General features: G+C 36.8%; 1 long non-coding RNA gene across 1 annotated transcript in view; it reads right to left on the bottom strand.

Annotated features, from left to right (window-relative positions):
* LOC309628616 overlaps positions 1 to 21,907 on the bottom strand; it is a 142,074-nt gene extending 120,167 nt beyond the window's left edge. The window contains exon 1 of the long non-coding RNA XR_014244586.1: positions 20,247 to 21,907. This is a non-coding gene — a long non-coding RNA (uncharacterized lncRNA). The remainder of the gene's footprint in view (positions 1 to 20,246) is intronic.
* Positions 21,908 to 23,389: the final 1,482 nt, after the last annotated feature.

Here is a 23,389-nt window from a genome sequence, read left to right as displayed (position 1 = left end):
CCGTTGGGTGGAGCTAGGTCTTGGTGCCGAGATGAGGACCTCTAGGAGAGCTCACACTGGTTAATATTCCCTGGGGCCTGACGTTCTCTGTTAGTCCAGGGGCTTGGACTTGGCACTCCCACCACAAGGGCTCAGGCCAGACCCCCGGCCTGTGATGAGACACAAACTTCACATCCTCCTACTCTGCAATCTTTACTCCACCCCCCTTAACTTTGAGTCTCTAGGTGCAGTAAACTATGGCTGAATGCTATGGAAAAGATGGGAATATCATAGCTAGAGGAATGGGTGGAAACAGTGTTTTTATGAGAGGGATAAATCTTCTTTTGATTGAGAAACTCTAAATAAAATGTGTCTTTGAGAGGCTCATATTTAAATGATAAGAAGAAAACAGCTAAGATTTGGAAGTGTAGGGGAGCAGATTTTGCCACCCAAAATTATGTCTCTGGCATATCAACTATTTTAGGCTGGTTATTTTCTAAGAAACAGCAGATATGGGAAAAATTCTGAAAACCAAGGAGTTATTTTTTGTAAGAAACATTTACATTTGTAAGAGAAATCTTCATTTGTAAGGATGTCTTCCTCACTGTACCAAGATGAGGTGGATGACCAAATATCTAGAAATCTTATCAATGGAGAAGGCAATGACTTAAATTTGCATCACAATCTTACACTCATTTACTGTGGTTTTCCTGGTAGCCTCCCATAACTAACTCCACCCTCAACATCCTCTTGTCTTTAGCTGAGGATGGTATTTAAGGTGAGGGCTTTGGCCATTTTGCTAGTTACTCAGTTTTCCTGGGCCTTTCCCATGTATACATTTATTAAACATTTGATTTTCTCTTGTCAATCTGTTTCATGTCAATTTAATTCTTAGACCAGCTAGAAGAACCTAGAAGAGTAAAGGAAAATTTCTTCTTCTCCAACAAAAGAAAGGAGAGAAAAGAGTTAATGTTATAGGCCAAAGGTAGGAAGATGCTTCACTTTCTAAAAAAGAAAGTATCATCATAGATGACTGAGAGGACAGTAGGAAATGGAGTCAGAGAAATGGGCCTGGATCAGATCACCAAGGGGCATAGGAAACATGATGAAGTGTTTGGACTTTGTTCCGAGTTGTTCTTTTTCATTTATGTGTCTACACAGATGCACATGGTCACATGCATCTCAATCACTATTGTCCTACCCCACCCCCTTCTTTTCTCAGGTATTCACTATACCTCCCCAATTATTTTGACAGTCATCATCTCTCCTCAGAAGAGGTAAAAAATAGAGGAGTAATTTAGAATTCAGACTTTGGAATCAGATACACCTGGATTCAAACTTTGTCTCGGACCTTGTTGGCAGCAAGATAATTTGGGCTTTGGTCAAGGACCTTAACTCTTTAAGATAAGACTTTTCATCTGTAATATGAGAAAAGCAATATTTAATTTGTAGAATTTTTGCCAGACACAAACATGATAATATTACACACTACTTAAAAATAATGTGTAAAATAAATGGTATCTATTATCTATTACTATATCTATTATTATTACTAATAAATGGTATATATTATTTATTACTGTAAAATGGCCTTCCCTTCATTACATCTTCCAAGGCTGTTTTCTATGATGTAGTATCCAATTGAAATTAATCTCCTCTATAATCTACTTCCAATCTTTATCTTTATTTAAAATGACTAAATTAAATTCTTTTATATGAATATGAAACCGAGCAGGACCCTGTGGAGTCCTCCAGGGTACAAATACTTTCTGCATCCCCCATTTCTTTTCTGTAGGAAATAGGCTTAATTCAGCCTCCTAAGACCTTCCCTGAGTTCCAAAGGACAGAATCAAAAAGTTGCTAATCAAGGAAGGGAAAGAATGCAAAAACAAAAGAGGAGCAAGTCAAGAAACAATAGTGCAGCCGTAAAGCAGGGTTCTGGTTCCTTCTCAAGGAATATACATAACACTATATCTCTGAGTTCTTCTGCAGGAACTAAGGCCCCTACTCAGGTGGAGGATGGCAACTTCAGGCTGAGCACAAAAGTCCTGGAGAACCGCCCTGTTACCTCACCACCAACCAATCAGAAGAAAGTCTGTACACAGTGGAAGATAAGGAAGACTCTGACCTCCTCCCCAAATAATTAACTGCAATTAACTTCCTTTTTCTCCCTTTAAAAACATTCAGGGTCAAGCAGAATCTTGAGACTTGGTTCTTAGACATGAATCAGGCTTCTCCCCAGGTTGCTGGCCTCCTGAATAAAGGAAACTTTCCTTTCCGAACAACTCGTCTCTTAAGTATTGGCTTTCGAGCAGTAAGCACCCGAACCCAAGTTTGGTAACAAACAGTTATTTGTCTTACTGTAACTTAAGCTACTTAATGATGACCACATATCACATTATCATTAGAATCTCCATAATGACTCCACCAAATATGCAGCAGGTACTTTTAGCAAATAAATAAATAAATAGTTTATTTAACTATTTATTTAATAATATAGTTATTATTATTTTTATTCTATCTATTGAAAGTTGTTTCCTATCACAGAAAAATAATAGATGAAAATATGGCCTGTGTTTAATAACAAAGTTGCCATTTGTTTAGCCGTTCTTTTCTTAATCAACGCATTCAGTATAAGATCCCTTTAAGCAGTGAGCTCATCATGACATATACACTTTTGTTGTGATCACAAAAATCTCATTTATACATCACCTTTGAGTTGGTCAGAAACACTTATTTGGTATACCAACCTACAGGTATGTAGATGAAATGAGGTGTGTTGAGGCAAGTCTCAATGATATAATGATATACTTATGAAAAGATATTTTTTATCTAGAAATGCCTCTGTGTGTGCGTGGAAACCTTCGGAAATATTAGAATGCAAATGTCAACATACCTCAAAGGAGATAAAGTAAATAATGAATTGTTTAGGTACTTAAGAAAGAAGCCAACATGGCAAATCTTTCTGAGATGATGATAAAATCCATGTGATTACTTTACTTGTATTTATTTAAGCTATTTTAAATGTCACAAATCTCTTTGAGGGCATTATTTCAAAAGGCTACAGAAGCAATCCTCTCTTTAAAAGTGAAGATCCCTTTCGTCAAGAGAAGATTCTGTGATAAGTCTTTATACCACTAAGTATCCAGACAAATTGTTTAAGTTCTAGAAAATTAGTAATTATATTAAGTCTAAGCTTACAAAATAAACAGCTACATTTTATGTAATCCATAGTTCAAAGAAACATAAATTTGCAATTGATAATTGTATGTCTTTATATTCCATGCAGGTAAATTTCTACTAGAGATTAAAGAGAGTACAGCCTTGATGCAGAGACACAAATGATAGAAGAAGTGGTAAGTTAATAGCTTCTTATACAAAAGAAAGTTTCCAGTTAATGCCAATCTTAGTTGCCAAAACATGACTGTAAACCTAAAATGAACTGTGTAGATTATGGACTGTATCGTCACTCATGCTTGGTCTTTCTTACTTTTCAAAGTTTACCACTGTTAAATATCAGCCTTTAACAACTGATTTCTGAAGGATAAATTTACTTGTACACAGAATGCAGAATTCCTCTGTCTTTCTGGAACTCTATATCCATGTTTTCTGTCAATTCATCCACTCTGCAGACTTTAGCATGTTTATTATTATCTTGTGTTAATGGAAGGGGACATTTTAAACTGGCTTTCTACATGGAAATCTTGCTTAAAGTACAGTCACCTAGTTTGCCTCATCATGACATTTCTTGATGTGCAGGAATGTCAAATATGAACTTGAGAGTAGCATCACTTTTGGTCAAACCATATCCAGTATTTTTTGAGCTACAAAAGCAATTTGTCTCAATTTAAGCAAAATTAGATGGGATTTGGGTAACTGTGGCTGAGTAAGGCAGTCTTAGGGGATCTGAGATCTGGGATTAGATGATTATTGTAGAGAAAAAGATTAAATTTTAGGTGCTGAGAGAAAAGTCACACACAGAGGTATGGCACCAGAAGACTATGCTTCAGACCAGCAGTGAGTGCCAGTGCACTGCGTTAGTCCAAAGTAACAGTAGGTAAGTGGAGCATCCAAAGGCAAAGACCTAGAGGAAGAGAGACAGCTGGACTTCAGGAAATGTGCTGGGGGGAAATATGCCCCAGCCAAAGGGATGGCTTCATTATTTCACTACTTATATACCACTGAATACCTGTTATGTGCCAGATCCTATGCTAGTGACACAAAATAAGAGTTTTGAACAAGGTAGACATGATGTTTGCCTTCATAGAGCAAACAGTTTAGTGAGGGAGATAAACAAATATTAATTTTACATACAAAATTATAGAATTGGTGTATACTTATAATTATATAAGTATAATATATACTTATCAAGAGTAAGTGCCATACTGTGTTATGAGACCATATGGCAAGAAAATATAACCTAGTCAGCATAATTATGGAAGGTTTCTCCAAGGATGTGAAATATAAGCAGACTCCAATCTATGGAAAAAAGGCTGCCAAGAATAAGACAGGGACAATTCCATAGAGACTGGGCCACTAAGTCTTTGCTAAGACACAGATTCAGGAATGAGTTAGGCAGAAGCCAAGTTTTTAAAAATTGAAACAAAATGGCAAAGTTAATACAGCTATAAGAACAATTTGATATCAAAGCAGAGAGCAAAGTTAGTACAATTTAGATTCTTTTGTTCTTGCACTTCTGCTTTCCTACAATTGCTTTACAACTCCACCTCCAGTTTAAGCTGAGGGTTTATCTTAGACACTGGAGGAATGACTGAATTAAATGACTTCAGTTATAGGAAAAAGAGGAGTGCAAGGAATTTGAGTTTTTGGGATCTAAGGAGAATTTTTTTTTTTAATTAGAAGATATTATTTCTCTATGACACATGGAATGAGGACAGAGAGATACTGAGGATGTCCCACTATTTTAATCAATTTTATTTTTTTAAAAATCAGTAAATGATTATTGAGTGGCGATTACATGTCTGATACTGTGTGACTCCTTGAGGATGCAACAGTGAACAAGATTAGCTTTTGTACTAAGATGGTCATAGTCCAGAGACATATCTGACACATGATATAATAAGGTTGAGCTCTAAAAGATCACACAGAAGGACAAATAATCTAAACTTAGAGAGTCAAAAATAATTTATTGGAGAAAGTAATGTTTAAACTGAGATGATTAGTGAATAAAAAAGAGGTGAACTTGAGACTATAGGATCACCCAGGACAACATGTGGAGTGAAAAGGTAACAGTGTGAAGGAGAGTTAACATGAGGAAGGAAGAAGGGCTTTTACGGAACGGGTAGAGGGAGGAAAGCCCAAAAAGGAGCCTATAAAGGATTATCCACAGATAAGAGAAAAACACATATACATACGCACAAAAAAAACCAATCACAGAATGTAATGGAAGAGAACATTTCAAGAAGAAAGGAACTATAGACCATGTCAAAAGTAGCAATTAAATTCCTTAAAAAGTGTCCTCTGGTTTTAGCAACAGAGAGCTTGTTGGCCACCTTGGCTAAAGCGGTGGTAATGAGAAGTTGAAGTCAGGAGACTAACTGCAGTTTACCAAAGACTATTTAGAGGAGAATATAAAGATATAAGTGTAGACAACTGAACAAAGTTCCATAGGTTATTATGGGTTATAGAACATGTGGGGGAAGGGCCCTCTGGTTTCAGTCTACACTGGTCATAGTTGATGTGCTCAGTGTCTAAACCAGCTTAGTCTTACTAATGCAGATACCAAGCTAAACCATTGTTGACCTGCAAGGTGGTGATGTTGGGCTTCAAGTGTCCAGTCTCTCTAAGTGCATTGCATAGACATTCTCCACTGAGGTCCTGCCATTTCCAGGATGCTATGATACTCATAATATCCTTATTCGTTTTACAGTTTTGGAAGAAAGTTTCTGCCAACAGTTCTTCATTTAGTAACTTTTGTTTTTTTCATTCGTTCCCTTCTGGGATAATTCCATAGAATTATGGAATATTATGGAATGGATAATTCCATTTAGAGAATTCCATAACTCTTACAAACAAAACCTAGGAAAGCACTTAGCTTCTTGTGCCTAGGAACATCTCCTTGGGACCTGACTACTCTGCAACCTCCGAGTGAAGAAAACACAATATTGGCCATCTTCTTGGAATCAGGAAGGGAAAGCATTTACAGCAATCCAAGCAAAATCCAAGTTAAAGTTTCAATAAATCATTCTGTCACATTAGGCATCTTTTGTGCAAATATCATCCCTTCTCTATAGGGTACACTGTTGGCTTTTTGTTTTTCTGTGGAATCTGGAGATAACTTATTATTTTTATTAAATTACCTTAGAGATATATTAAAGAAAATTTGATCATTCCACCTTAAATTTTCAAAGTCCAGCTCCTTTAAGGTTTACATATCTTTAGAAAATTTTTCTTCTCTTAAAAATTCAAAAAGAGTCATGTACCACAATGTTCATTGCAGCTCTATTTACAATAGCCAGGACATGGAAGTAACCTAAGTGTCCATCAACAGATGAATGGATAAAGAAGATGTAGCACATATATACAATGGAATATTACTCAACCATAAAAATAAATGAAATTGAGTTATTTGTAGTGAGGTGGAGGGACCTAGAGTCTGTCATACAGAATGAAGTAAGTCAGAAAGAGAAAAACAAATACCGTATGCTAACACATATATATGGAATCTAAAAAAAAAGAAAAAAAAATGGTTCTGAAGAACCTAGGGGCAGGACAGGAATAAAGACACAGACATAGAGAATGGACTTGAGGACACGGGGAGGAGGAAGGGTAAGCTGGGACGAAGTGAGAGAGTGGCATTGACATATATACATTACCAAATGTAAAACAGATAGCTAGTGGGAAGCAGCTGCATAGCACAGGGAGATCAGCTGGGTGCTTTGTGATGACCTAGAGGGGTGGGATAGGAAGGTGGGAGGGAGATGCAAGAGGGAGGGGATATGGGGATATATGTATATGTATAGCAGATTCACTTTGTTATATCGCAGAAACTAACACAACAATGTAAAGCAATTATACTCCAATAAAGACGTTTAAAAAATATAGATATGCTCAGTTCTTATGCACTAAAAGCACTAACAAGTTTAAAGAATTAATGCATGGATGCAGCAAAGTTTTATCTTCACCTAAATTAGTTAGCTATGTAGACATTTTAAATAAAAGGAACATAGAGACTTGATATTTTTAAGTATAACGGAAGGAGCAGCTGCCACCACCATAGGAAATTCATTTAAATGCAGTCTCTGAGGGAGTTAGATTTTCATACGGAAGATTTTCCTTGTGTGTATAGAAGTCTTTAAAGATCAGTCGTCTTTCATGAAAGTTCTTATCCTTTAGTTTATTTGCTTATGCTGCCCTTTCCACCAGTTGCTAAGCTCATGGAAGATGGTATTTCTGAGGTGAATAATTTGCCTTTTTCTCTTTGGGTTCCTGAATATGACTAGAGGTTTGTAAAAGTTCAATGGATTTTTTTGTTCACCTGTAATATCCTCTTCAATTTCTTCAAGTTTATAATAAGATAATATTAATGCCAATAATAATGCAAATCCATTCTATGTAATTTATTTGTTACAAAGTTCTGAACAAACACGCCTCAGTAATTTGAAAAATAATTAATTTACAGCAACTGGAAGGTGGTCACATACTACTCACAGGCAATTTTAGTTTGGCCTGCATGATTTTTTAAAATATATTTTAAATACTCAGAAGATTTCACATGAATAAAATCTGAAATTTTAAACTACTATTCTACTATTGAAAACTGATTGGAAAGAGTGAGCTGCAGCAGAGAAGCTCCATTCAGACAGAGCACTCCCACTGTCTGGTTCAGAGAATGATGGGCTCGGCTACTGTGAACGTTTGAATTTGCAACACTGATTTACATAGTTGAGTTCTGGTAACGAGATTTCAATTTCCAAACTACTTTTAATAGCAGACCAATGCCTTTTTTTTAAAAAATGAAAGCAACAACAAGAAAGAGTTGTCACCTCTTCTGAAGTGAGGTTTGGGTGTCTGTAAGCCCACCTTTTGATCTCTTCATAACAATCCTCACTAAACCTCTGAGCTATCCCTCATGGTACCCTTAAGGCAAATGTTCATACTGAGTTGTATGCAAAATATTATTCTTAAAACATCTTATTAGGTCTTAGCACATCTATAGTGACTTCCATGACACTGGTCAGAGCTATTTTTGTTCTTTCTCATTTTATCTGGTTTTGTAGCTGAACAATTGCAATTTTGAGTTTTGTGTAAAATATTGAGCTAAGATATGTCTAACAAGAAATAGGATACTTTCTCACTTACTCACTTGTTGGGTAATTTATTTCCTACTGAGACAGGAAGGAAGGGGGCAGGGCACAATTGTTAAAAGAATGAGGAGGTGGGCACAGCCATTGAGAAAAATAGGATATGACAAAAACCAGGCGGAACCAGCTAAAACCAAAATGACTTTGAGCAATGTCTGGTCATTGATCTTTAGCTCATTATACCTTCACGAGAATACTAAAAAATCACTCCCCCTAGCGCCATGACAGTTCCAGGGCTGACCATAAAAGGCCAAGAAGTGGGCAGTGGCCCAACTCCTAGAAATCCCCACCCTTTCTCCTGGAACAGCAAGAATATTCCTCCCACTCATTAGCATAGGAAATTACCCAGCCCATAAAAACTAACAACCCTATACCCCGGGCCACTCTTGCCTTCTGAGACAGACCACATTCTGTGTATGGAATGTATACCTTCCTAAATAAACTCGTTTTCACTCTACTTCCTCCCACTCTTCTTTCCTGCGCCAAGCCAAGCACCCTCACTTCGTGGCCCGTCCCAGGGACTTGCACGTGTCCCAGGACATGATATTTCCTTCTGCACCACTACCATCCAAAACAGATTCTGCTCTTCCAGCTCAATGGAAACATGGTTCCATAATTCAAGAAACCAGCTTGGTGTAGTGCAAGACAAACACATTCTGTCCAACGTCACTATAATGAGTTTACATTGAAAATGTGGACATGTGAAAAATGGAAAACAACTTAACTGAGTCTTTAATATCTTGTATTTTACATAATTCACATTCATAGTAATTTAAATTATATATCAGTGTAACAGTATCATAACCCGCAAATATATAACTTCTGTATTTTTTCTCCTTGTTTTGGCTTTTAAAATTCTCTTCACTTACTTTTAATTGATATAATCTAGGAGAACTTTGTTTTCTATGTTTGTATCCTGAGACTTTTAGAGAGAAAGTGTTATGAAGAATCTAATAATCACATAGGTAAAACACATAAAAATATGCAGTTACCAGGTTTTGGTCTTTTCATAACCTTGCAATATCTAAAATCCTTTTTTCTCCCTGCCTTTGGCCAAGAGAGCAGATGGATAATTACACTCCTCAAAAGATAAATTAAAGAAAGAACTTGGACCAACTGGGTTACTGAAATATAGTGCTAATGGAGGGTTGTGGAGAAATGGCCAAATAAGAGTCTCGAATGACCTTCTTTTCCTCCTGGTGACAGTGCTTTCCAGATTAAAAGCTGTTTTCTTTTATTGAAATAGAATAGTGCCAAACATTGAACACGCTTTGTAAGACATACATCAAGAGAGAAAATATTTCACCACAATGACATGACCTGACATTTTAAAGCAGATAACAAATGACATCTTGTCAATGGCACCAATTTATTATTCCCCCTCTTGTACCTTGGTGCAAAAGCAGGATGCACATTCCTTTTAATCATGGGATTGTGTTAAACAAATTTTTACCAGCAGAGACTATAAAATGCCCCTCATCATTTCCGAATATCCTGACCTCTTGACTGTCCCCACTGTAGCATATAAAGACAAAGGCTAGGCTAAGTTTTTCATCATTTTATTCCATTTCAGATCCAATTATGTGAGGGTCTTCCATCACTTACAGGGGTGTATATGCTATAACATGAAGTGCCACACATTAATCAGACTCTTTTTATCCAGCAGACACCAGTGCTAAATCACATTACTCCAAAAAAAAAAGGAACATGAAATAGATGCAAATGTACAAGGAGGGGGCCCTCTTTTGTGCAGCTACAATAGGAGATGACTTGTGTGGGTGGCCTTCCCATCAAGTCCCAGAGAGTCTCAAAGTGCATTTTGTTTTTCATGTTTTCTACCACGTTCTTCCCCAAAAGGACCCTCTTCTCCCACTTGCTTTAATGTTCCTCTGCCAGTTTATATCATAGAATCTACCACTTTAAACACTGCCCTGGGCAATGACTTTCTAGTTGAACTGTTGTAACTAATCGGCCTGTAAGCTGAAAAATGACCAGCTTGACACTTGTTCAGCCCTCTCAGCAATGAAAATTCTCCCTTTATCTCAGCAGTCTCTTTACAAGCACATAGGACAAACACCTTAGATGCTGAATATTTCTGACAAATGACATTGAAATTGTGGATCTGAGAGAAGCAGAAAAGTTTATATTACTAAATAATCATAACTCTATCTTGGAATTAACATTTTCTCTATAATATTTTAAAATTATATTTAGGTTGTATTTTCAGACACCATCATGAAGATGGGTTGCTTATGATTTCAAAGACATACATAAAAAGTACAGTATAACAGTTAAATAAATTTCACTGAAAAAATTAATGAAAAAAACAAGTATTCTTTTCTTTTACCAATATGGGGTAAGGATTATAGTTTAAAACAGACATAGTTATAAATACCACTTCGACAGCTTTCTCATGACATATGTTTGGGCAAGTTACATCACTTTTTGAAGTCTCGATTGGTTCCTTTAAGAAACAGGAATAATATTATCACTTAACTTCACAGAGTTGAGTCAGATTAAGTGAGCTAATATCTGTAAAGCCTCAGGAACAGTGGTTGACAATGCTAGCCACTCAATAAATATTGGTCTTTGTTATTATCATCACAAAATTCTAAGACATGCCTAGAATAAAACAAAGAAAAAGTATAATTGTTGGTTTGATTTCTTCCAAGGACTAATTGGAAGGAATAATCTCAATTGCTTTAGATTCAAACTGTGGATTTAGAAGTTTTATTGCAGAAAATAACATAATTTTCCTTAAGAAAGTCTTCCATAAGAAAGTCTTAATAGATAGCCTAAGAAACAAATTAAAATCAAAGTTTTTAAAAATTTAACTACAAATTAGTGAGTGTATTAAGATAATTTCACCGTATCAATGAAAGACACAATCCCTCCACTTACAAGAAAATATTAATAAGATTTTAGGACTCTGCATTTTTAGGAGTATTGGATTAATCTTCTAACTTCCACTGAAAAATAACTAAGAAATGCATACCTCACATAAATTTAGGCTCTAGGAGCAATTAGACCTGATGGTTTCATTCATTCCAGATTTATGTAATGATCTGAAATCATTTTAATTTCTTGATTTTCAATTAAAATATTTTGTACAATGAACAGATTTTGGGAGAGGAAATACAAAGTAATACAAACAAAGTAAGCAAATATTCCAGTGACTTATGTGAAACAGTCATTTTCTAAATCACCTTGATATATATATTATAGTCTAAAAGAAATGAAGGAGATAAGTTTCACATTATTCTTTTGTGAATATAACATATACTCTTATCCTTTACTATTAGTTTTTAGAATAAAGGAGAAAACCATTAAACCAAATAACTGGGTGGTTGTGAGCTAAAAAAATTTCTTACCTTAAACTATGTAATTCAGAGTTAAGTGGTCGTACATTAGGTAAGCTTTTTAAAACTTTCATGCTAACTTTTTCTTAGGCTTACTATTAATATATTGGAGTTTCTGGGGTTTTCTTTTTTTTTTTTTTTTGTGGGCTCTTAGTTCCCTGACCAGGGATGGAACCCATGCCCCCTGCAGTAGAAGCACGGAGTCCTAACCACTGGACCACCAGGGAATTCCCTATACTGGGGATTTTAAAGTGTATTCTAAGTTACACATGGCCACTCTTAGTGTATTTTGGACTCAACTGATTTCTTTCACTAGAAATGTTTACACGAGTTCATATGTATATGAATTATTTCAGGGTATTTTTGTTTTTATCAACTGTTAGTTTGGGATGGTTGGCATCACTTAGCAGGGTAAATAAGAGTTCACAGATAATGAAGCAAGATAGACAAATGCTTAAGGAGTAAAGGATACCATTGAATTTAAATTGAGTTACAGTTTTTGCATTACATCACCATGTACTTCATTCACCCTGAATACAGAAGAAAGGTAACCAAATTCTTCATTTTTTCCCTACAATAAGTTTTATCATCCTTTATCTGTTTCAGTGATGTGATCATTTTTTCTTATCAGTGGACTTTGTAACTCAGATTCGGTTTTTTGTTTATTCTTATTCTTTGTTTACCTAATGTAGTTCTGTTTCCCTTCTCTCTTTTTTTTCTTTCTCTTTTTTCCCATTCCCACTGAAACAAGATGAGTGCAGTTGCACAAAGCCTCACATGTATATTACCACGGTAACCTCTTAGCATGCTTAGCTGATCTGCTTGGTTTTTACTTCAGTTTAATATGACTTATTCCGATGCTCTCAGTTTTACTTTTTCTTTATCATCAACAGCTTTCTATTAATTACAAGTTTCTGTTTTAGACTGTGGGGCTATAAGAAATGCAAGTTTCAGGCCTACCTCATACTGTCTAGATTTAGACCGTATTTAATAAAAAGATAAATAATAGTGTATGAGAGTAACTGGTTAATGACAAATGAATATTACAAATTATTACAATAGCTGCTTCAGTGAGAGGAGAGTGAGATGAGGTGGTGCTAAAATAAATCTAGGAACTTTGATAATTAGAGTGGTGTTGGTAGTCCATTCTGGGGAAGATGGCGAGAAAAGGACATGAGCAAAATATGGGAGGAAATAAATATACATTGTGCAGCAGGAACACAGTGAACTGACTTGACAAGCAGGCACCAGGAATTCAGAATGACTGACTGGCAGCAGAGCAGGTGCATCCTTGGCTACTAAAGTAAGGAGACATGGACTTTACTGTGTATGCAACTGAAATATTTTTGTAGGAAAGTTACATACACAGAGCCTTGGTTTTGGTTGAATTTAAGGGAGGAGAGACTGAAGGGAGGAATACAAATGAGGAAAAAGAAGTAGCATTTATTTAGTACCTTCTGTAGTTTCATTCAGTCCATCAAATGTTACTGAGGTAGGGAATGATGGTACAAATATATATATTCCTGAAAAATATTTGTGTGTTGGAAAATTGTATATTAAAAGTAACACGGCTTAAAGGAGAAATAGGATTGTGCAGACCACTAAAAGCCTATATAACTTTGAAACCACAGCACTAACAAAAGCAGTAACAATCTTAATAAAAACAGTAGCACAGCTATATCTCCCCTGACATTTGCATCCAGTAACAAAGCCAGTTGCTCCTTTGCAGACTTTTAACCCTTGCACTCATAACTCTGAAGTCTTTGGGAACATTCACCTATAACAGATCAGGTACAACAAAATTGAAAAATCTTATCCAGGGTATTTAACATATGAGAAAATGTCTTCATAGTTACTTCATCTGTACTTTCAAATTCCCTAGGTTAATTAATATTGTGGAAAGTGTAACAGTCTTTGAAGCAACTAACTCCATGCCACTCTTAGATTTTCAACCTTTTTCCTTAAGGTTTTGTGTATTACTAACATGTTCTCTACGATTGTGAGAAAGTTTGCCCTTGATCTCTTCAAAGTATTGAGAAAGTTATGAATGAACGAACATTATATTAAGTTCTGCATTATACCGACATCATTCCCCTACTTTAGCAATCACAAATGAGCTAATTTTCATTAAATAAATACATATTGTAGCAGAACAGATTGAAATATGTTTTAAGGTAGAGGCTACAGAGGATATCAAGAGATCACAGAGAGGAGATACTTGATTTAACTTGAGGTCTCTGGGAAGGGGTGCTGGAACAGGTGACATCTTAATTGGGCCTTAAGGAATAAGTAATAGTTGCCCAGGTAAAGATGCCACATTCCTCTTGATGGAAAGGAAATTGAAGCAGAGAGAGGTTGTAAAAATTGCCTAAGATTGCAGAGCTAGTAAGTTATTGAAGTTAGTATTTGAACATATGAATACAGTTCTAAGTGTACAATCTTTGCAAGTATGTTATATTAACTTTTTTTTTATGCTTACTATTTAGAATATATTTCCTTAGACCGGGTGAGAAATGTTGAGGGACTGAATAATATCATTGATGCTAGGAATGGAGAAAACACTATGAATTGGAGAATCAATCATTTTGTAAGTTAGTTATATAAGATTCAGTCACTGATTCAATGCAGGGGTGACAAGTGGGAGAGCAAGCTTCTGACAAGGGCAACTCACTATTGCAATGACAATATCACTAACTGAAATTTGGGATGAAAGAGGAGAAATGAGTTTTGAGGAGAGATGCTAAGTTTAAGTTCTCTTTTGTACACGTTGAAGTTGATGAGCCGGTGGAAGAGTTAAATGAAGAGGCTTAGCTGAGTAACTGAGTCAAGAATTGTACATGTAGGACTGGAGCTCAGAGAAGAGCTCAGGACTAAAAGCATACATATATAATTGGTAATTATTTGCATACAAATGATTGTTCAAAGTGTGAAAATACATGAGATTTCACTCCAGAGAAGCACACCTAAGCATCAAGCAGAGGAGACGACTCACAAGGAAGACTATAAAGGGACAGTTCTGGAAACTGTAGGGAACAGTAGGGTCATGGAAGACAAACGTAAAGAAAATTCAAGAAGTCATGAGGGGTAAATGCAAATTTAGTGAAGGGGCCTATTTTAAAACAGTCAGGTGATTGACAGCCTAGATAGGATCTAATTTAGAGGATGGGCAAGTCTGTTTCCAAGAGGCTAAGAAATACAGAATTGAAGAAGTGTGTAGAGTGAATAAAATATACCCTTCTAAGAAATTTTGCCTGGAAGGGTAAAGGAGGATTAGGATGGTAGCTCAAGTTTAGATCTTAGACCAGGGAGGGACATGTCAGGATGAGAAGTTTCAAATGTGTTTAAAGATTAAGGCAAAGAGTAAGTAGACATGGATATTTAGGATGTAGTAGAAAAGGGGACATTAGTAATGGAACAAATTCCTGAATGAGATAATATGGGAAGTGAGTGATCAAAAGAAGAGATGAAGGGTTGACCCTGAACAAAGGCGAGGACACCTCTGTGCCTAAAACTGGGAGCAAAGGAATAAGAGAGGGGGCATAGTTAGATCAGCTTATTGGTGTGAAGGTAGAAAGATGAGATGAATAAACCTGACAGCCTCAGTTGTGTATGTAAGGTTGAAGACAAAAATGACACCTGAGCTTAAATGGAATGAAAACAGGTAAAATGGCTTATGGGGAATGGTGAAGGTTCAGAAATGTTCTGAAAGTAAAAGGAGAAGAAGAAGCTGATTAAAAAAATAATGAATTATTATTGGAAGCCTAGCTACTCTTCGTGATTTTGAACTTACAGAATTGTATGATTTTCTTCAGTGATTCTCAGGAGTCTGAGGTGGAAGAAAGGAGCAATTGTGGGAATAATTGTGATAACAGATTTTCCTAAGCGGGTACTAGACTTGTGCTAAGTCTTCAGATAAATTATTTCAGGTTATCCTCACATCAAATCTGTAAGGCAGCTATTTTTAATCTCCATTTTACAGATGAAGAAACTGTAAATTTTAAGTGACTTGCTGAAGGTCACACAAGGTAGTCCAACCTAGGTTCATCTGAACACCAAAATCTACGTTCTTTGTTCCACAGCTAGTCATGGAAATGGAGGATCCAAAAGTTAATCTAGACTGGGGAAATGACAGTGGGAATGCAGTAGAAAGACTTGGGTAGGAGGTTAATAACAAGAAAGTTTTTGACTCATTTTTTATGGTAAGAGAGAAAGAAAAGCAGATAATGTATATATATTTTGCAGGGGCTTGAGAGAATGGTGGTAACCTGGCAATGGAATCTGGCTTAAGGAGAAGTTGATAATTTCAGTTTTAATATGTTGTGTTTGAGGCTATAATGAGAAATATGACTAGAAATAACCAAGTAGCAATTTGGGGTTTGGAACATGAGTTTGAAAGAGATATGGCTGAGGATAAAGATTGGATATCATTTTACTTGAGAGATGACTGAGAGAATGAATGAAATCTCCATTGTAGGAAATAAAAGAGGGGAAAGAAAAAAGCCTGAATAGAATATACATTCAAAGTTGAATGACATACATTCAAATTATGGAAGTAAAAATACAGGAAAAAAATACCCAAACTAATAGGAGGAGAATAATGAGAGGGTTGTCCTATATAGACCAAAAGAAGTTTGGGGTTTAGGAACTGCTCCTTGGAGCCTAAGAATAGAAATGGGAATGAGCACTTCGATATATCCATATTGCATTATACAATTATTGACTTCAGAATGAAAATTTCTAAAAGAGAGGTAGGAGGAGAATCTAGATTACAGACTTATGTATACACTCATGTATAAGTATTATTTATTGACTTAACAGACTCATATTTTGGTCACAGATTGCAAAAATGTAACTTTCAAATATCACCCTTTGTAATTTCCTTACACTGAGGTACCCACCTGCTTGATGACAAATTAACCTAGGATCTTTACAGGTCTCCCTTTGTCAGCACAAGTATTTAACATTCGTTTTTGGTTTAGCCCAGTCTCACTGTAGTTCACTGTTCTCAGAGCCCTCTTGTTGCTGCTTCTCATCCTGCTTCTGTTTCTAACCTCCAGGGGACCTAACTGCTACCAGCAGAGTGGCTGGAGAGGAGTGATCCTGCCTCAATCTCCCTCGCGGGCCACGCTGCTCTTCTTCTCCTGATGCAGAAGGCCCCAGCAGAGTTCTCAGTGTTGATGCCTCTGACCTTTGTTCTGCCAGGTCCTGTTGCAGTAACCCTAGCCCCAACACGGTCCCTCGACGCCCAGCCTCTGAACCTCTAGCCATGTCTTCCTGGGCCTGGCTGCTGGAGACCTGGCTATTCGTCTATGCCTCTCTGAGGGCTGCAAGTACTCAAGCGTCCGTGGTTACTCCTGTTGCTCTGTAAGGCCCTCTTCATCACTCCTGTGAAGCTGCTGACTACCCGTGCTCTAGCCAGGACAGGAGCGGTGCTAGTCCATGCAAGCTAAGAACGTGGGCAGAGACCTGGCACCTGCAATGCCTCTTAGTATAGTTTATTTTCTTTTCTCTTCTGCCTCTCTTAACTCTGAGGATTCTTTATGTGGTAACTGGAAGAAAAACATTCTTTATGTTCATTTCACAGCCTCATTTTTTTTTTCTTTATATCCAATGAATCCTTTCACAATTAGAAGCTACGAACGAGGTTTTTTTTTTGCTTGTTTGTTTATTTTTGCTTTTTTTGTTCCAGTCTATTTTTGACAGCTGCTCCTGGGGCAAAAGCTGGCTCACTGTCTCTCAGTCAATGAGTCAAGTAGGGAGACTGACATGAGAAAATGGAAAATATATGCTGTTTATTATCTCAGATTATTAATCTTCCTTATTTATCACATTTTTTCCAGAAAAGGATTTATGGTAGCTTTCATATATTTAGATAAATTGAAGTAAAAAAATAAATGCCAATGGGGGAGAAGGAAAGCAAAAGAAGGAAACATGAGATGAATTCAAGAGTGCCATAAAGGCATCTAAACTTGCTTGAGGCAGGCCACACATCTGACTCTTGAGTTTTGACATTAGAGGAAACATGTTGCCCAGTGCCAATAAAATAGAAGCTCACCTGTTGCCTAGAAGAAGCACAATTATTCCTGGCACTGAGTCCAGAGAAAAACTTCTCCTTTGAGTCCTCATAAGAAGGGAACTGTGACACAGTGAACAGTATCCTCAAGAAATTGTTGTAGTAACTACATCAAAGTGTTTTATGGGACTTTTTGTTACAGAATCCTGCAGTGCAGGCCTGGGCATGATGCCAAGGTGAAAGCACAATTGACGAGAAGTATTTCTGTGGGGGGGCAACGTTTGGATGTCTAGGTGTGCATTTCTCTGTTCGTCAGGCTTAATCCATGGGTTGATTTTAATGGCTCCTCTATGTGGATTCAATTACACTTCAGAAAATTTTCCAGATACCACTCTCTTAACTAAAGTTTTGATGGGTACTGAGTGGCAGTAATTTGTAGTTGGATTCCCTAACAAGAGCTTGGAGTGCAACTGCTTTGTGTTATTAATGAAGAGCAGAGCTGCACACTTTATTGTTCTGTGGTCTGGGAGTAGACCAGCAGTTCTAAGGAAGGAGGAGGGGGCTTAGAAGGAGCTGGGATAACAGCTACCCCATTTCTACTCAGCAAATATCTGTTGGGAAGGGTTGGTCCCAAATTTCCTCAGGAGGCAGTTTGGAGTCTATTTTAACTCATAGATAAAAAGGCCCCTTGTATCTGGCCACTATAATTTCATCCTGAAAAAAAAAAAAGTGTACTGTGTGTATTTAAATACTCAGAGCAATTATGAAACCCAGCTCAGCCTCTACAGACCATTTAACCTTGAGCTTTGTCATTTCCAGGCATGTCCTGCAAAATAAATGGATGGCAAATCATATAGAGACGTAAATAGATGAGTCAAAATGAGTCTAAAATTATGTCAAATAAATGTTGCTTTGTATCTAACAAAAATAATGAGGTTGTTTTTAGTGGGGTAGATTAGCACCTCTATTTTGGCAGTAATTAAGTAGTGGACCAACTTGGAATTTTAGAATCATAAAAGTAAAATTCATTCATAACCATTAATTTTAAAATATATTTTTAAAATAAAATTCTTAAAAAAATGGAATTCAATATGTTGAGACATTTTATTTCTTTCGCCTGGCAACATAGTTAACTTTGCAGAATCAGCTATGGTAAAGAATGGTTGGTCCCCAACAGTATACAGGTTTTTTAAAATTCATGTTTGGATTGTAAACTTCACCAAAACAGAACACTTTCTTTCTGTTTTGTCTCTAGGCCCGCAGAACAGTGCTCAGCACATAGCAGATATTAATAGCTGATGTTATTACATTGAATATTATGCTCTGGTAAGACAAAAAAATAAAAATCAGGAAGAGATGCTTTAGTTTTTGTGTGAGTATTATCCAATGAAAAGTACATGGTATATGTTTGTATTAAAATCGTATCAGCTTTTAATTAGTGACTTTTGATTCCTTCTTTAATTAAAAAAGCGGCTATCGGGCTTCCCTGGTGGCGCAGTGGTTGAGAATCCGCCTGCCAATGCAGGGGACGCGGGTTCGAGCCCTGGTCTGGGAAGATCCCACATGCCGCGGAGCAACTGGGCCCGTGAGCCACAACTACTGAGCCTGCGCGTCTGGAGCCTGTGCTCCACAACAAGAGAGGCCGCGATGGTGAGAGGCCCGCGCACCGTGATGAGGAGTGGCCCCCGCTTGCCACAACTAGAGAAAGCCCTCGCACAGAAATGAAGACCCAACACAGCCAAAAATAAATAAATAAATAAATAAATTAATTAATTAATTTAAAAAAAGCGGCTATCACATTTTAATCAATGGTCTATCACAGTATCCATGGAGACATGATATAACTAATATATTTTTACAAGCCACTTTTGCTTGCTTCTTTGAAATCAGACCTCTAAATATGTGATCTGAACAAAATATATAGCCCAATTATGATCCAACTTAAAAACTGAAAAATATAGAAAAGTTTATTGTATCACATTAGAAAGATTAATGTGGTGAGACAAAAACTTCCAAAATTTTAGAGACAGTGATTCTGCATTTGCAGGTCATTATGGTAATTAAAATAAGGTAAATGCCAGTTGTTTCTTATGCTCTTAGATTATCTATTCATGTTACTGTGATGCTTTTATGAAGTTGATTAAGTGCTGAGTATTAGATTAACTGTCTTAGCAGACTCAAAGCCCAAAATCAGAACCCTGAATTTAAGTTTGAATTAATCCAGGTTGTCATTTACTTGCTTTTTGATAATAGTCCACCTAAAATGGCATAAGTAGTAGAGATTTTTATCTCTGAATGATATTCCTGCCAGCACCAACAACTGTTGAACGTTAAATACGAGATCTGGCAGGTGCAGAGATTTTTAGTCACCTACGAAAAGCAGTATGTAGACACCCAAGCCAAACAGCTTATACACTAACAAAATCAATATCCAAAACATCTGCCAATGGAACAAACGTGTCAGTCATCTTTCCATTTGACTGGCGGTGTTTCTAGAAATGGATGATTTTAAACATTATTTCTGATCCAAAAAAGAAAAAAAAAACCCCATAGAGTTTGAGTTTTATTTACCTGGCAATTGAGCTGATCCTAGGCAAAATTATGAGGTTAAAAAATGTCTTCAGCTTCTTCCCATTGCTCTTTCATTGCCTGCTTCCTGGTTACTAGTTTACACCCTGCACACTCATCCTAGCACCGTGACTAACTCTTGCCTGCTGCTGTACAGTGACTAGGACAAGTTAATGCTTGCATCTGATTTATTTCCTCTTAGACAAACTATGTTTTTTAGGACTCTGCTTATAGGTGATTATATGTAGTAATTAAATCAGGTAAACCGATTCTTGATGATTAAACTACCTAGTAAGTTATAATTCCTAGGTTAAAAATGACATCTGTATAAAATACACTTCCCCACTTCCCTAAAAATCTTTAAAGAGTAAGTATAAATTCTTAAAATGCTTGTATCTCTCTAGTCTGCTTGGGAAATGTTTGAGAAATTGTTAGCTTATTCAGTGCCCCTGAAATTAGAGGTTTTAAGCAGCAATGTAATCTCTACTCATCTCTCTGGCTAACTCTGCTTGGAAAACTCTGCTGACAAATGACTCTGCTATGGTTTGGCAGTGGTAGCGGAAGGTCAGAGTCTCTGAGGTTTGCCAGACTCCCTGAAATTTCGAAAGGACCTAATTCCTCACTCAACAGACAAATTCTTATTCATTCAGTGAGATGCTAGACTGAATTTAACAATAACAACAACAAAAATTCAGCAGCGAGTCTGTATGCTTAACTTAGGGGCTACTTGAATCAGAAAGAAAACAAAATAGATGTTGACAGTATCATTTTATATTTTATTTTCTACTATCATGTACTCTGATAACAATTTATTTCTACTCTTAAAAGGAGAGGAATTAGGTATAGAGAATTCTGTAATATTTATCTTGTCTTTCTTTCAGGATAGAGTATCCAATTATATCTTTTGCATAATGTAAAATCTTCACCATCATAGAGAACACATTTTAAATTTGTGACTCAGAGGGATTTCAATCATCTCTGACATTCAGCACTCAAGGGGTTTCAGATATTTGTTCAGAGAAGTATAACAGAAAGTACACAACAGATTGCAATTTAAATGCTGTACTTTTTGCAACATATATTTGCAGTAAAAGCTTGTAGAATATGTGAAAGTAAGAATGTATTATGAGTACTGCACATTTTGACTACACATTTTGATAAGAGAATTCTTACATTCTTCCATTTAACAGACATTTTCTCAGCACAACTCTATGCATAGAAGGACACACACCTGATGTCATGATCTTACAGTCATGTGCATTGTTTTTTGTCCACGTCTGGGTATGTGCACCTTCATGTGGAGATCTTTTCTCTATGCAGTAGAGGGCAAATAAAAATACTGTTATATCGCATTTATTTTTTGGCATGTAACCAAAGAGTAATGCAGAGGATAGACTGGAGGATTGGGTGCCAAGAAGTTAAGAAGTCATTGCAATAATCCATGAGGCCTGAAGAAGGCTCCAGCTAAGAAGACAGAGAGAGAGAGAAAGAATGGGAGAGGAATGCAGAGTTAGCATTTTCTAGGGAGGTAAAGAAAAGAATGGAAATCCATGAGAAAGAATGAGATACATTAGCAAATAAATGGGATTGAGGAAAGGCACGCAACATTAAATTAGAAGAATTTTTGCAAAACCTATATTTAAGGAATTTTTTAAAAAGTAGCCATTAGGGGCTTCCCTGGTGGCGCAGTGGTTGAGAATCTGCCTGCCAATTTAGGGGACACGGGTTCGAGGCCTGGTCTGGGAAGATCCCACATGCCGCGGAGCAACTGGGCCTGTGAGCCACAACTACTGAGCCTGAGCGTCTGGAGCCTCTGCTCCGCAACAAGAGAGGCCGTGACAATGAGAGGCCCGCGCACCACGATGAAGAGTGGCCCCCACTCGCGGCAACTGGAGAAAGCCCTCACACAGAAACGAAGACCCAACACAGCCAAAAATAAAACATAATAAATAAATAATAAATAAAAATTAAAAAAAAAAAAGTAGCCATTAGGAAAAAGTTATATCAAGGACAATTAATCAAGAGCTAAAGAGTTTCAGGATGTTGAGGGTGAGTACAGCCTTGGTTAGCATGAACGCTGAAAGTAAGTTGGTCTTGTTACCAAACGTCATAGATAAATAGAAGCCCTATGGTATCTGTGTGCACACAAAACTAAGAGAAAAGTAAAAGCAAGAGGATAAAGAGCATTCAAGAAAAGAGTTTGGTGGTTGACAATACAAACCAATGCTTTAGACATATCAAAGAGTTTGGAAATAGGCCAGTTGGATTTGGAAATTAGGATATCTTGTGATGTATGTGAGGGTAATTTTATTAGAATAGTGGAGATGGAAGTCAAACTGCAATTGACTTAGGTGATAGGGAAATGGGGAAATTGGGAAAGCAAGTGTGGGCAATATCTTTTAAATAATTTGGACACTAAGAGAAGGAGGGAGACAGAGTCTCAACTTGAAGCATATGAAAGTTCAGAAATTTCTCATTTAAAAAAATAAATATGGAAGGAAGAAAACTGAATACATTTCTATAATGAAAGGCAAGAGAGAGGTGCAGGTAGAATATCTGGAAAAGGCCAGAGAATGTTGAGGTGGCAATTCAAGATGGGGCAAAGTGTGCAGGTGAAAGTGTGAATCTTAGGAGTTGGAAACGTGGGTGCTATTAGGTATAGATGAGAACTGGAGAAGGAGGTGGCAGGGCACTCTCCCCACTGATGGCATCTATTTTATTTATGAAGTAAAAAGATATTCTGATGGCGAGACAAGTAGAAATCCTTTAGGGAACTTGAGGAGGGAGAATATCAGAATTGGGATGCCAGATATTTTGAATGCAGTAAGCACATGCTTAAGGATAAATACTCCAGTCACTGAGGAATCTCCGAGAATGGTGGCTATTTTTAATATTGCTCTCACTAGTGCTTATCACCACACTCTTTATAAGTCCCACAAATATTTATTGAGATCTGCCTATGTGCCTGGAACTATATTAAGGTCTGGCGGGTTTTACAAGACAAGGAGAAGAGGTGGCTCTTTAAGGAGCTCATGCTCCTGTCAGGTAGCAGTAGGCCAAGGAAAATAATTTATTTCAGCCCATTCTCTTCTTGTATTGAACAGTATTTCATTGTCATATTATTCCATTTGCTGTTCATATGTGAC

Source organism: Balaenoptera borealis (assembly GCF_965194805.1).
Source record: "Balaenoptera borealis genome assembly, chromosome: 4".
Lineage (NCBI taxonomy): Eukaryota > Metazoa > Chordata > Mammalia > Artiodactyla > Balaenopteridae > Balaenoptera > Balaenoptera borealis.
This window is presented reverse-complemented; position numbering and strand designations above follow the sequence as displayed.